Source organism: Podarcis pityusensis (genome assembly GCF_964106645.2).
Source record: "Podarcis pityusensis genome assembly, chromosome: 9".
NCBI classification, from domain to species: domain Eukaryota; kingdom Metazoa; phylum Chordata; class Lepidosauria; order Squamata; family Lacertidae; genus Podarcis; species Podarcis pityusensis.
In genome coordinates, this window is record NC_138034.1 from 74,182,025 (window position 1) to 74,196,125 (window position 14,101).

The 14,101-nt window shown below is 43.1% G+C and overlaps 1 long non-coding RNA gene across 1 annotated transcript; it reads left to right on the plus strand.

Annotated features, from left to right (window-relative positions):
- The first annotated feature begins 3,221 nt into the window (after positions 1-3,221).
- Positions 3,222-13,926, plus strand: LOC308485439. Its single transcript, XR_013990493.1, has 4 exons — positions 3,222-3,584; positions 10,630-10,898; positions 12,671-12,788; positions 13,912-13,926. It is a non-coding gene; the product is annotated as an uncharacterized lncRNA (long non-coding RNA).
- The last annotated feature ends 175 nt before the right edge of the window (positions 13,927-14,101 follow it).

Consider the following 14,101-nt stretch of genomic DNA (forward strand, 5'->3'; position numbering starts at 1 on the left):
GACTTCTCTTATTATAAAACTCTGAAGCATAATAGATGGGCTTTGCTGCTGCTTTAGATGGCACAGGGGTCTTACTGGGGTGTAGGGAGTGCCCCCCTTCATCTTCAATACCCGGCAACCTGTCACGATCCCTTGTCCACAGCAAACGTGCGCCACCTGACAGTTGCGTGTTCTGTCCTGGCCATTTTAGACACGTGAAGACCTGGAATCTATTTCTGGGTACGAGAATGTACCTCTGAAACACACAGAATAATAATAGAACAGCAGTGCTTTTGAGCATGTGCAGAGTGCAAATCTTTGCCTGCTAAGCAACAAGCCTCTCTCTCTCAGGGCTGGGGGAAACCACTAGCCAGAGAGTGGTAATAATAGACCCAGAATCTACTTTTGGGTACTAAGGCATCATTCTGAAGGACATGGAATAACAATAAAGCAGTGCTTCTGGGGAAGTGCAAAGTGAAGATTCTAAGACCCTGCGATAAGGAGGAATGAGGGAGAAATTTGGTTTGATTTGATTTTTACACAAAGCTACCCAATTCAGTTTCCAAACCACGCGTGAACTGAAACACAGCTGTCCGTTAAACCTGCCCGTTTCTGAATTTGTTGAAGCTGTTCTCCCACACCAAATAAAGCACACACAAAAATCTCTCTGTATTAGGAGAAAGCGTGCATAAAAATGCACATATTAGCGACACCAACGTATAAAATGCATTATATTGGGGAAACTCTTGCAAAAATGTGTACATCTGGCAAATCGTCACGAGGATTTCTTTGTATGTAAATTTTTTTTGCAGAAACGGGGAGAACTGAACTCAAGCCTGGAAAAAGTGAGAAACCAAGAGGAAATGGAATCGGCGGAGACACCCCCTTCCCTAGTCCCAGGGTTAGGGGAAAACAGCAGCCAGAGAGCCCAGATTCCAAGTTGACTCTTGACCCTCTGCTCCTCATTAACTTTCTGACCACTCTACTGATGCTGGCTGTTGGCTTCTTTTACCGCCTTGGCCTCTGGCCAGTTCCAGCGATTAGAGAACTTCTGAGTGCCCCTTGGAGGACGTCCAGCCTGGCAACCATCACAGCACCACAAGTGTGTTGAGTGGCATCCGAGGCCACAGGGCCCTCTCCAAAACAAACACGTTGGCAGGAGGCTCGGTGACCACAGGGTGTCTTGCCCAGGGAAGACTTGCCAGCCTGGACTCTTCCATTCAGAGGCACCCAGGGGACCACCGGCTGTTGCCATAGCAAGTTTGGAGAGGAAGAGATCAAAGGGGGGATCATGCAGTGGGTGTGATTCTGATGGCTGAAGGATGCCCTGGCAAGCTTTCGCATCCCACCAAGTTCTTTTGCACCGTGCAGAAACATATTCAACAGAACTGTGTGGTTTTTAATTTTAATTTTAATTTTTATTGGAAATTTTATTTACAACATAACATAAACCCCCACCCCCCCAGTACAGAAATACAATAAGCATAACATACAACAATACAAACAACCAAATAAAAAACTTCCTTTATCCTGTACCTGGCTTCCTTATTTACTTCTTATAAGCTGTTTCCTTTATGAATAATTATGAAGATTTTTCTAATTATAACTTAAATATCCACAAAGTCTCCTGCAGACATTAGTTGAAACAAGTCCAGGTATGTATTTTAGGGTACTGTTTTGTGAAGTATTCTCTACATTTCCCCCGTGCTTTTTGAAACTCTTGTCTAGTGTGATCTCTAATTGCCTCTGTTAATCTAGGCAGTTCAATATACTCTAACAGTTTGTCTTGCCATTCCTTTTTTGTTGGCACAGTTTCTTTTTTTCAGTTTTTAGCAATTAGGATCCTTGCCGCTCCTGTGGCATAGAGGAATATTTTCTTATCTTCTCTTGCTATACCTATGTCTGTTATCCCTAGTAGAAAAACTTCTGTATTTTTCATAAAGTTATACTTAAACATTTTTTTAAGCTTAGAACTGTGTGGTTTTTGATCAGATTTTGAGCATCGTTTTTACTCCATCTCCCTCTCTCTGCAGTCTCCTCTGCCTCTCATGCTCCTCTCCGAATCTCTCCAAACAACTGTCTTCAAACAGAAGCCCATACCCACCAACATTCCTCCAATGAAAATGAGGACATCCTGGAGAAGGCAGGGTCCAAAGGAAAGCAGAACAATACAATGGGCACCAGCTTGGCTGCAGGAGTTGCCAGAAGGAGGCGTACAAGGCGCCACTCAGGGACTCTGGATTTGTGTGGTGACTCCTCCTGAGACTCTTCTTCTCCTGAAGATATCCTGGGTGATTGCTGTGGGATGTGAAACACAAGAGTAGTCAAGTACAACATTCCTAGAGTGAACATGTTTACACATGGGGAGGAATGTTTGTCCAGCCATGGAAGGAATGTTTGTTTCCTTCTGGGCTGGGACAGACTTTCTCTGCATGTGACTAGAGGTGGGCGTGGCCTCACCTGTGCAGGTAACGACAAAAGCACAGGGCAGGACAGTCACCTCTCTCTTTTTGACTACATGCATTGAAGAAGCAACATCTGCTTAGCCAAAGATGCTCTCTTGGCCAAGAGAGGACAAAGGGACTGTCTCCTTATGAGATAGTTTCCAAGTGTATGTTACTTTTCTAAGATAAGTCTGCCTTCTGGGATCCGATTGTGAACAGAATGTGAGTAAACTCATTTTATACTTTTATAGAAGACTGTGTTGTCTCTTATCTTTTATGAGGGAATAAGGGAAAAATACCAGAACAGTTATTATAGAGGCTTTAGCGAGCCTGAGCAAATGCATCCGCTGTGAGTTTAAAAAAGGGGAATGTTACTCTGCTAAATTGTGACCTTGTTAACGCGAGTTGGAAAGGCTATAATCAGACAATATATCCTTCTCCTGCATCCCTGAACATTCCCAGAATTGCCCAGAGCGAAGCCTCCAGAGGGCCACCATTGAGGCTCCCAGCCTGGGTGTGCCAAACTGGGTCTTTGACCAGAGTAAAATAAAGCTTCGTTTCCGCCCTGTGCAAAGCAAAGGAGGTTTAGGATCAGAGTTTTGCTTCTCCTAGCAAAACACCCCCTGACACGAACACTTTCAGAGAAAGAAAAAAGATTTGGGGGATTGTCCTGCATCACAGGCTGAGCCAGGGACGTTCTTCCTGAGTCCAAACCAAACCTGTCTTTTTAAGGACAGAAGTGGAGATGCGTTGCCCATGATGCAATTCCTCCAGTTTATGACATCAGAGGCAGACTCCCCACCCAATGCAGTCATGTTTCAAGGGGAAGGTTCACAGAACAGGCAGCCCCTGCCAGGGAATCCTGGGTGTGGCTGATGCTCAGCTTGGCTTGTTTATGCCAAATCTGGTCTTATTGCGGGGTCTTTTCTGCTCTATGAAGCCCGGAAGGTGGAGAGGGGTGCAAATGCTGAACTATCTTCTGCTCAAAGCAACCCAGTGCATTATCTCTCTGGGAGTCACCCAGAACCTGCTCTGGCACCCTTAAAATAAAGGCAACAAAACCTAAGGAAAGGAGGGGGTGATGAAGGAGTGGGCATGAGGCCAACTTGGCGGTGCAGGAGTTAAGGAAGGCACAGAGAAGATGCCCGGTTTCTGAAGGAGGTAAGCCCTGGGTGCTAGGCAGGCCCACAGATCCTAACTGCAAATATTTTAGAGCAAGCTGCAGCTAGCAGGCGGAGAGTCAAAAGCACTCTGCATGTGTTTAGATGCCCTCTTTGTATTTGTTGTTGTTGTTTAGTTGTTTAGTCGTGTCCGACTCTTCGTGGCCCCATGGACCAGAGCATGCCAGGCACTCCTGTCTTCCACTGCCTTTCGCAGTTTGGTCAAACTCATGCTGGTAGCTTCGAGAACACTGTCCCACCATCTCATCCTCTGTCGTCCCCTTCTCCTTGTGCCCTCCGTCTTTCCCAGCATCAGGGTCTTTTCCAGGGAGTCTTCTCTTCTCATGAGGTAGCCAAAGTCTTGGAGCCTCAGCTTCAGGATCTGTCCTTCCAGTGAGCACTCAGGGCTGATTCCCTTCAGAATGGAGAGGTTTGATCTTCTTGCAGTCCATGGGACTCTCAAGAGTCTCCTCCAGCACCAGAATTCAAAAGCATCAATTCTTCAGCGATCAGCCTTCTTTATGGTCCAGCTCTCACTTCCATATACCACTACTGGGGAAACCATAGCTTTAGATGCTCTCTTACTAATTTATCTCGCAAAATTTATATGCCGCTTAGTTGTAAATAAAAATAAAATAAAAACCTTAAAGCGGTTTAAAAAAAGAAAGAAAGATCAAAGAATAAGACAGGTTTGGTGCGATGGGTTAGTGCTGTTAACCAGAAGGTTGGTGGTTTAAGCCTATGAGAAGTAAAACACTGGTTCCTAAGATTTAAAATCCCAGGACCTTTTAAAATAAATTCTGGGTAAAATTGGTGAAACAGCAATATGTTATTGAGAATATACACTTTCAAGTGGGTGACCCGAAAAAGCAGGCACACCCAATTTAATCAAAACATGAATATTTATTCCCTGTCTCCAAGCGCAATAAATAAGAGCAACATTTATTCTGAAAAGGCAATCAAAAAGCAACATAAATTATTCCTCTCAGAGCCCAACCTGGGACAGCTCTGAGCAGGTTTCCTGCATTTCAGGGGGCTGGACTAGATTACTCTTAGGGCCCCATCCAACTCTACAACCCTATGAATAAAACTATCAATAAGAAAAATCGACAGCAATAATCTAAAACAGTCGAAAAGGTGAAATATCAGCAGACTAGAAATAGATCACAACTCACAGCACCAACTTTCTTAACTTCTGGGTAGGCTGGTTTAAACAAAAGGGCTTTTTGCAGGTGCTGAAATGAGTACAGCCAAGGCACCTGCCTGATTTCGATAGGCAGGGAGTTCCTGTGGGAATGTTGTGTAAAGTAGGAGAGGATACATTGATTAAATGTTATCTTTCCTCACTCACGCTAGTGAGTCATGTAGCAGAGCAGATTCCCCTCAATATAGCAGGAAGCTAGCTTGCAGGTTCGTTTGAATCTCTTTAGTTAAGCAATCCAGTCTGGCTTGCCCAGGTTGGATTATTCCTGGTAAATCCCCTTTTGATTCTTATATTCTTGTAAAGAAGCTGGTAAAATGCGGTCTTGACTATGCTACCACTCAGTGGATTTGTAACTGGCTGACTGACCGAACCCAAAGGGTGCTCATCAATGGTTCCTCTTCATCCTGGAGAAGAGTGACTAGTGGGGTGCCACAGGGTTCTGTCTTGGGCCCGGTCTTATTCAACATCTTTATCAACAACTTGGATGATGGACTCAAGGGCATCCTGATCAAATTTGCAGATGACACCATACTGGGAGGGGTGGCTAACACTCCAGAGGACAGGATCACACTTCAAAACGACCTTGACAGATTAGAGAACTGGGCCAAAACAAACAAGATGAATTTTAACAGGGAGAAATGTAAAGTATTGCACTTGGGCAAAAAAAATGAGAGGCACAAATACAAGATGGGTGACACCTGGCTTGAGAGCAGTACATGTGAAAAGGATCTAGGAGTCTTGGTTGACCACAAACTTGACATGAGCCAACAGTGTGACGCGGCAGCTAAAAAAGCCAATGCAATTCTGGGCTGCATCAATAGGAGTATAGCATCTAGATCAAGGGAAGTAATAGTGCCACTGTATTCTGCTCTGGTCAGACCTCACCTGGAGTACTGTGTCCAGTTCTGAGGAACGGCTAAGGGAGCTGGGCATGTTTAGCCTGGAGAAGAGGAGGTTAAGGGGTGATATGATAGCCATGTTCAAATATATAAAAGGATGTCACATAGAGGAGGGAGAAAGGTTGTTTTCTGCTGCTCCAGAGAAGCGGACACGGAGCAATGGATCCAAACTACAAGAAAGAAGATTCCACCTAAACATTAAGAAGAACTTCCTGACAGTAAGAGCTGTTCGACAGTGGAATTTGCTGCCAAGGAGTGTGGTGGAGTCTCCTTCTTTGGAGGTCTTTAAGCAGAGGCTTGACAACCATATGTCAGGAGTGCTCTGATGGTGTTTCCTGCTTGGCAGGGGGTTGGACTCGATGGCCCTTGTGGTCTCTTCCAACTCTATGATTCTATGATTCTATGATCCCTCTCAAAAGAATAAAGACACAGCAGTCTTTCTTTGAAAGTAACAAGAAGTTTCCTTATATTTAGTTCCAGTATGATCCCTGAAGGCAGGCTTTGGCTTGTTCAGTGGCACCTTGGGTTAATAATAATAATAATAATAATAATAATAATAATAATAATAATAATTTATTTATACCCCGCCCTTCTGGCTGGGTTTCCCCGGCTACTCTGGGCGGCTTCCAACTGAATATTAAAAACAATACAGCATCACAGACGCTTCAGGTTACAGACGCTTCAGGTTACAGACTCCACTAACCCATAGTTAAGACCTCGGGTTAAGAACTTTGCTTCAGGATGAGAACAGAAATCACGCGGTGGCAGCAGCAGGAGGCCCCATTAGCTAAAGTGGTATCTCAGGTTAAGAACAGCTTCAGGTTAAGAACAGACCTCCAGAACGAATTAAGTTCTTAACCCGAGGTACCACTGTATTCAGCTTGAAGTGTGGGGATTTGGGAGCAGGTGGCAGGATGCTATGTGCATGCCAGGAAGGAAATGATGAGAATTCTGCCCAGATACGGGCTGAAAACTGCAACTTGTGCATGCATCCTGCAAGGGCTGGGTGAGGGTCCAAAGCTCTCCGAGGCAGACTGGTGGGCAGTGTGATTGTGATAGGAATTTTTTTTTTTCCCCTTTCAAATAATTTTTAATTAAAGTTTTTAAACAAAGAAAACAGAAAAACAACACACAAAAAACAATACAAAACTTAACAATGAAAACATAAAACATAACAATTAAAAACAAACTCTCTTTTCCATTTCCAATTTTAAATTACTTATTTTCTGGACTTCCTCATACCTCCCTCTTTTGTATTCCGATTCACCTTATTTGTCCAGCAGTTTCTTTTCCACTTTTTTATCCCAATCTTTAATTTAATAAAATGTTAAAATATATAACTTCAACTTTTTTAAACCTAATCCTTACTCTTAATGTCATATAGCTTTAAATTTTTCCCTTTTATTATCAAATTTCCATTTCTTTAGACATTTTTAATCTTAATCTTTAATCTTAATCTATCCTTAACTTTAACCTGTACAGCTGGAAACCACTTATTTTCAATCCAACATCACTCTAACATTCCTTAATTTTGCAGTGTTTCTGAAGATAGTCTTTGAATTTCTTCCAATCTTCCTCCATCAACTCTTCTCCCTGGTCACGGATTCTGCCAGTCATTTCCGCTAATTCCATATAGTCCATAAATTTCATCTGCCATTCCTCCAGCGTGGGAAGTTCTTGTGTCTTCCAATACTTTGCGATAAGTATTCTTGCTGCTGTTGTTGCATACATAAAGAAAGTTCTATCCTTTTTTAACACCATTTGGCCCACTATGCCCAGGAGAAAGGCCTCTGGTTTCTTGGGGAAGGTATACTTAAATACCTTTTTTAATTCATTATATATCATTTCCCAGAAAGCCTTAATCTTTGGGCACGTCCACCAAAGGTGAAAAAATGTACCTTCAGTTTCTTTACATTTCCAACATTTGTTATCGGGCAAGTGATAGATTTTCGCAAGCTTGACTGGGGTTATGTACCACCTGTATATCATTTTCATAATATTCTCTCTTAAGGCATTACATGCCGTAAATTTCATACCTGTGGTCCATAACTGTTCCCAGTCAGCAAACATAATATTATGTCCAATGTCCTGTGCCCATTTAATCATAGCCGATTTTACCGTTTCATCCTGAGTATTCCGTTTCAGCAGCAAGTTATACATTCTTGACAAATTCTTAATTTTGGGTTCTAACAATTCTGTTTCTAATTTGGATCTTTCCACCTGGAAGCCAATTTTCCTGTCCAATTTAAATGCCTCCATTATCTGATAATAATGAAGCCAGTCTCGCACTTTGTTTTTTAGCTTTTCAAAACTCTGCAATTTCAGTCTATCTCCGTCTTGTTCCAAAATTTCCCAATATTTCGGCCATTTGACCTCCATATTGACCTTTTTCAAGGCTTTCGCTTCCATTGGTGACAGCCACCTTGGGGTTTTGTTTTCTAACAAATCCTTATATCTTAACCAAACATTAAATAGCGCTTTCCTGACAATGTGGTTTTTAAATGCTTTATGTGCTTTGACCTTATCATACCATAAATATGCATGCCATCCAAATACATTATTGAAACCTTCCAAGTCCAAAATGTTAGTGTTTTCAAGAAGTAGCCATTCTTTCAACCAGCAAAAGGCTGCTGATTCATAGTAAAGTTTAAGGTCTGGCAGGGCAAATCCACCTCTTTCCTTTGCATCTGTTAGTATTTTAAATTTTATTCTAGGCTTCTTGCCCTGCCAGACAAATTTAGAGATATCTTTCTGCCACCTCTTGAAACAATCCATTTTGTCCACGATCTGCAAAGTTTGAAACAAGAACAACATTCTAGGCAATACATTCATTTTTATCGCAGCAATACGGCCTAGCAGTGAAAGCTTCAAATTTGACCAAATTTCTAAATCTTTTTTCACTTCTGACCAACATTTTTCATAATTATCTTTAAATAAATTCCCATTTTTTGCTGTCATGTTAATCCCCAGGTATTTAACTTTCTTAACCACTGTTAGACCTGTCTCATTCTGAAACCTCTCTTTTTCAAACGGTGTTAAATTTTTCTCTAGAACCTTGGTTTTTGACTTGTTCAATTTAAATCCTGCCACTTGACCAAATTCTTGAATCAGTTCTAAAACCCTTTTTGTACTAGATTCTGGCTCCTGTAACGTCAATACTAAGTCATCTGCAAATGCTCTCAATTTATAATGTTTAATTCCGACCTGTATACCTTTAACCATCTGGTCCCTTCTAATCATATTCAGCAGAACCTCCAGGACCGAAATAAAAAGAAGTGGGGAAATTGGGCAACCTTGTCATGTCCCTTTTTCAATTTTAAGTTCTTCCATCACAACATTATTTACAATTAGTTTAGCCTTTTGTTCTGAATAAATTGCACTTATACCATTCTCAAAACCTTGGCCTACCCCCATACCCTGAAGATTCTTCTTCATAAAATTCCAAGAAATATTGTCAAAGGCTTTCTCCGCGTCTACAAATATCAACACTGCTTTAGTATTAATATTCACTTCTAATTTTTCCAGGATATCAATTATATTCCTCAAATTATCAGACAAATGTCTTCCTGGGAGAAAGCCCGCTTGGTCTTTATGAATCTCTTCCAACAGCACTTTTTTAAATCTCTTCGCCAAAATATCTGCAAAAATTTTATAATCCACATTGAGTAATGATATAGGGCGGTAGTTCTTAAGTTGTGTCTTTTCAGTCTCAGTTTTTGGTACAAGTGTAATATACGCTTCTTTCCACGACTCTGGTGCCCTCTTCCCCTCCATAATTTCGTTACAGACCTCTTTCAATGGTTGAATTAACCATTCTTTTAAAGATCTATAGTATCTAGAGGTCAAGCCGTCTGGTCCTGGAGATTTACCCAGTTGCATATTTTGAATGGCACCTTCTATTTCCTGTTCAGTTATTCTGTCGTTCAAAATTAGTCTCTTTTCTTGAGATATTTTTTGTAATCCATTTGTTTTCAAAAATTGGTCTAAGTCTGTTTCTTTCACTGGCCCTTGAGTATATAGTCTTTTAAAATACTTCTGGAAACAACTTCTAATCTCTGCAGGGTTCTGTATATTCCTTCCTTCCACTTCTAGATTCGTAATCGTATTTAATTTTTGTCTCTTTTTCATTTGCCATGCCAACAATTTACCACATTTATTAGCCGATTCAAAAGTCTTTTGTCTCATTTGTTTAATCTTCCATTCTATTTCCTGATTCATTATTTTCATATATTGTACTTGATATAACTTTAACTCTCTCAAAATCTCTTGAGATTTGGGATTTACTCGCAGTCTTTTTTCACATTCATTCATTTTATTCATAATTTTATCCTTCTTTTCATTTTGAGTTTTTTTCTTTATCGCATTCTGTTGTATTAGGAACCCTCTCATAACAGCTTTACTTGCGTCCCAGATTACTCTTTTCTCCACGTTGGAACTGAGATTTATCTCGAAGTAATCTCTTAGAATTTTGAGGTCTTAGATATATGTTAAATGTTCATAAGTGTACCAACCAAGCACAGGAAGGCCGACCTGAAACCATTTTGATTCCCAAACTGAGCAAATGTTTTCTCTGCAAGGTCAAAGTGGGAAACCTCCCCATTGTCTCTTTCCTCACAAATCCTGTCTTAAGGACACATTTAAGATATGAATAGGGCATGAGCCTGACTCTGTGAGGTTGGTGAGCCAAAAGGGAAGAAATAGAGCTTCCACGTTCAGGGGCAGTCTACCCCTGAATACCAGGAGTGTGTGTGTGTTGGGACATACCATTTTCTCCTTCGCCTCAGGCACCAAGATTTCTTGAGCCAGCCCTGACTGCTGTGATCCAGGGGTCTTTCTTCCCAGACTCCTGGTCTTCCTGCTCCTCCTGCGGTGTTATGCCCAGAGCCTGAGGCGCCATCGCAGGCTTCTCACTCCAGCCTCCTCCCTGATCTCTCCACCTCCAGGGACGCCCCGACACCTTGGGAGAAGCTGCCACCTGCCGCCTTCCCTGCCATGGACCTATTCGCCCGCTTTGAGGAGTTCCTGGACATCGTGGTGTGCTTGGGCTTCCTCTACTTCCTCTCCTACAGCTCCCTCTTCCTCTTCTACTTTCTCCTCCTCGTGCCTTTGGCCTTCATCTTTGAGGGAGAGGAGACATTGAGAGCAGCAACCTCCTTCCTGCAATCTCCAGCTCAATAAAGGGTGAATTTGAATACATGGCGCTTTGGGAAATGTGAGTTGCCGAGTCTGTAGTGCTGTCTGTCTAAAGCCGTCCAGCGGAGGCTGCTCCATGAGGGTGAATGGGGAAGGGTCTGGCGGCTGGCAGGTTAAGTTTGGTGGGTCAGGGAAATAGCCTGGTCCCATCTATCTTATTGCTTTATTATTCATTTCATTAAAAAAAATGCTTGATTGCAAATATATGTACAACTAAAAGTTTTCTCCACCAGTGAGCGCCATCATTATTACAAGTATAAAAGCTAAAGTTAAAGGGACCCCTGACCATTAGGTCCAGTCGTGGCCGACTCTGGGGTTGCGGCGCTCATCTCACTTTATTGGCCAAGGGAGCCGGCGTACAGCTTCTGGGTCATGTGGCCAGCATGACTAAGCTGCTTCTGGCGAACCAGAGCAGAGCATGGAAACGCCGTTTACCTTCCCGCTGGAGTGGTACCTATTTATCTACTTGCACTTTGAGGTACTTTCGAACTGCTAGGTTGGCAGGAGAAGGGACCGAGCAACAGGAGCTCACCCCATCGCGGGGACCTTTTGATCGGCAAGCCCTAGGCTCAGTGGTTTAACCCACATCACCACCCGCGTCCCTAATTACAAGTATACATTCTATAAAATCATAAATGAACCAGGCGTTTGCTTATACCGGTGAGACTGAGCGACTGTGTGCCTCAATATTTGTATAAGAAATGAAATTGTGCCACGCAGCCAAATAGCACTCATTTGAACTCTTCACTTCAGATACTTTTAGTTTATGAGAGACCTTTTCAAGGAGCGAAATCTGGCAAACGCTGAAGTACAAGCAGTCCAGATTACTGAGATTGAAAGTTTTCCAGGATTTGGTAATGGAGCCCTCTTCAGAGGCGAGAGAGAAGTTCTTCATTTTTCAGGTCCTTAGGAATATATAAGCAGAACCTGCTGGAGCAAGCCAAGGACCCTTCTAGGCCAGCATCCTGTTTTCACAGTGGCCAAATACCCCTAAGAACCTAGGAATCCAGATAGACTGATTTGGACCTGGAGGTTCCATTAAAAGAGCCTGGCTGTTAGGTCAGGCCAAGGGCCCATCTAAGTCCAGCATCCTCTTCTCACAGCAGCCGCCCAGGTGCCTGTGGGAAACAGGTAAGCAGGGTCCAAAAACAAGAGGCTTCTTCTCTCCTGTGGTTTCCAGCAATTGGTATCTGGAAGCATTTGCTGCTGTGGAGGCAGAAGATAGGCCTCTTGGCTAGCAGACATCAATAGACTTCTCCTCCATGAATTTGTCCAAGATTCTTTTAAAGCCATCTATGTTCGTAGCCATCATTGGCTCCTGTGTCTGTGTTACTGAAGGGGAAGGAAAAGAAGCTCTTCGGCCCCTTAGTGCTTTATTATTATTACAAAACAATTTCAACATAACAAAATTTCAAAACATATCATCTTCATTATTTCCCACCTCCCCAATGAACCCTCGCCTCACAAGACTTCTCTCAGCTCCTCTCTCTGATTTCTCAACACATTTTGTTCTCTGCATACTATAAAATTGTATAAATCCTTATATTATCTGTCTACTATATTAGGTAAAGGTAAAGGGACCCCTGACCATTAGGTCCAGTCATGGCTGACTCTGGGGTTGCGGCGCTCATCTCGCTTTATTGGCCGAGGGAGCCGGCGTACAGCTTCCGGTTCATGTGGCCAGCATGACTAAGCTGCTTCTGGTGAACCAGAGCAGTGCACGGAAACGGCGTTTACCTTCCTGACGGAGCGGTACCTATTTATCTACTTGCACTTTTTTCGAACTGCTAGGTTGGCAGGAGCTGGGACCAAGCAAACGGGAGCTCACCCCGTCGCGGGGATTTGAACCGCCAACCTTCTGATCGGCAAGTCCTAGGCTCTGTGGTTTAGACCACAGCGCCACCAAAAGGTGGGGGGTATGAATATATATATATAATAAGAGGAGAAGTGTCTGTGGGTTTTGTGAGCTGCTTGTGAAGGATCCATGGGCAGGTTTTTTTAAATGAGCAATGTATCTGCTGATCCAAAATGCAAACAGACAGAATGTGTGGTCCCTGTGCAAAGGAGTGGGAGACCAGCAGACAACCCACTTTCCATATGTAAGAGGGGCATTTGCTAGTTTCCCATTCCAATGCACCAAACGGATTTGGAAAATGTGGGATTTCAGGACCTTTCGCCTAGTGATACAGATGAAACACCCCTGGAAAATAGCCTGCGTTTGCTTGAACCTTGCAAAACTGGTTTCTCCCAAGTCTGATCATGGGGGGAAGAAAATGTACCTGGTGCCCAAGACAGAGTGAATCCACTTTTACAGAAGCTTGACAGCTCTAATTAAGGATTTGTGGGGTTTGGGTTTTTTTTGTTCTTTGTGCTTTCCCCCCTTATGGACACAAGATGGCAACAGAGCTGCATGCGTCTTCCACATTTCAGCCCAGTTCAACGTATCCTTTTAACCATCTGAAGGTGGCACTAGACACATTGCTGGTGTTTTGCAGAAGGAATTTAACTGTATATATGAACTTCAGATCTGTGCAATTAAAGTGGATTCAAGCAAATCCACTTTTTATTTACCTGCTTCGAAAAAGCAGACTTGTAGTTTGGAAAGTGATAGATCAATGTATTGATGTCACGGACTGGTTAGACACAGGGGGTGGGCGTGGGCATAGACATAGACACCAGCTAGGGAACCCCCAAGGGAAGAAGGCTCAGAGCCAGGGGACTGGTGGTGGGATGACAATGGTCAGAGGGAGAAGAGGGAGCAGAATGGGAAGTGGAGGTGTCGGAAGCTGAAGAGGCAACAAGGTTTAGTGAGCAGGAAGAGGCTGTGGCAGAGAGCAGTCCAGAAGCAGGGGCAGAAGCAGAGGCTAAAGAGGAGGGGGGCCAAGACGCAAAGTGGAGGCAGGCTGCTGAGGGTTGCAATATGTCCTCTTTTTCCAGGACTCATCCTCTTTTAGAGGATTAAAATTTCTCTCCGGGCGGATTTATAAAATTTGGCAAAATGTCCAGGTTGTTTTGTTTTGTTTTGTTTACAGTAACCCAAGAAAAATTGTCTAGTGCATTAGACTCAGATCTAAGGCACCCGGCTAAGCTAGTCTGCAGCAGAGAATCACAACAGAGCAACATCTTAAAGCATCTCCATCCTGTAAAAATCCCTTCTCTTGTGGCTGAAGTCAAAGGATGCTGGCTCAGTTACAAGATCTTCGAGGAGGAGTCTGGGAGGGC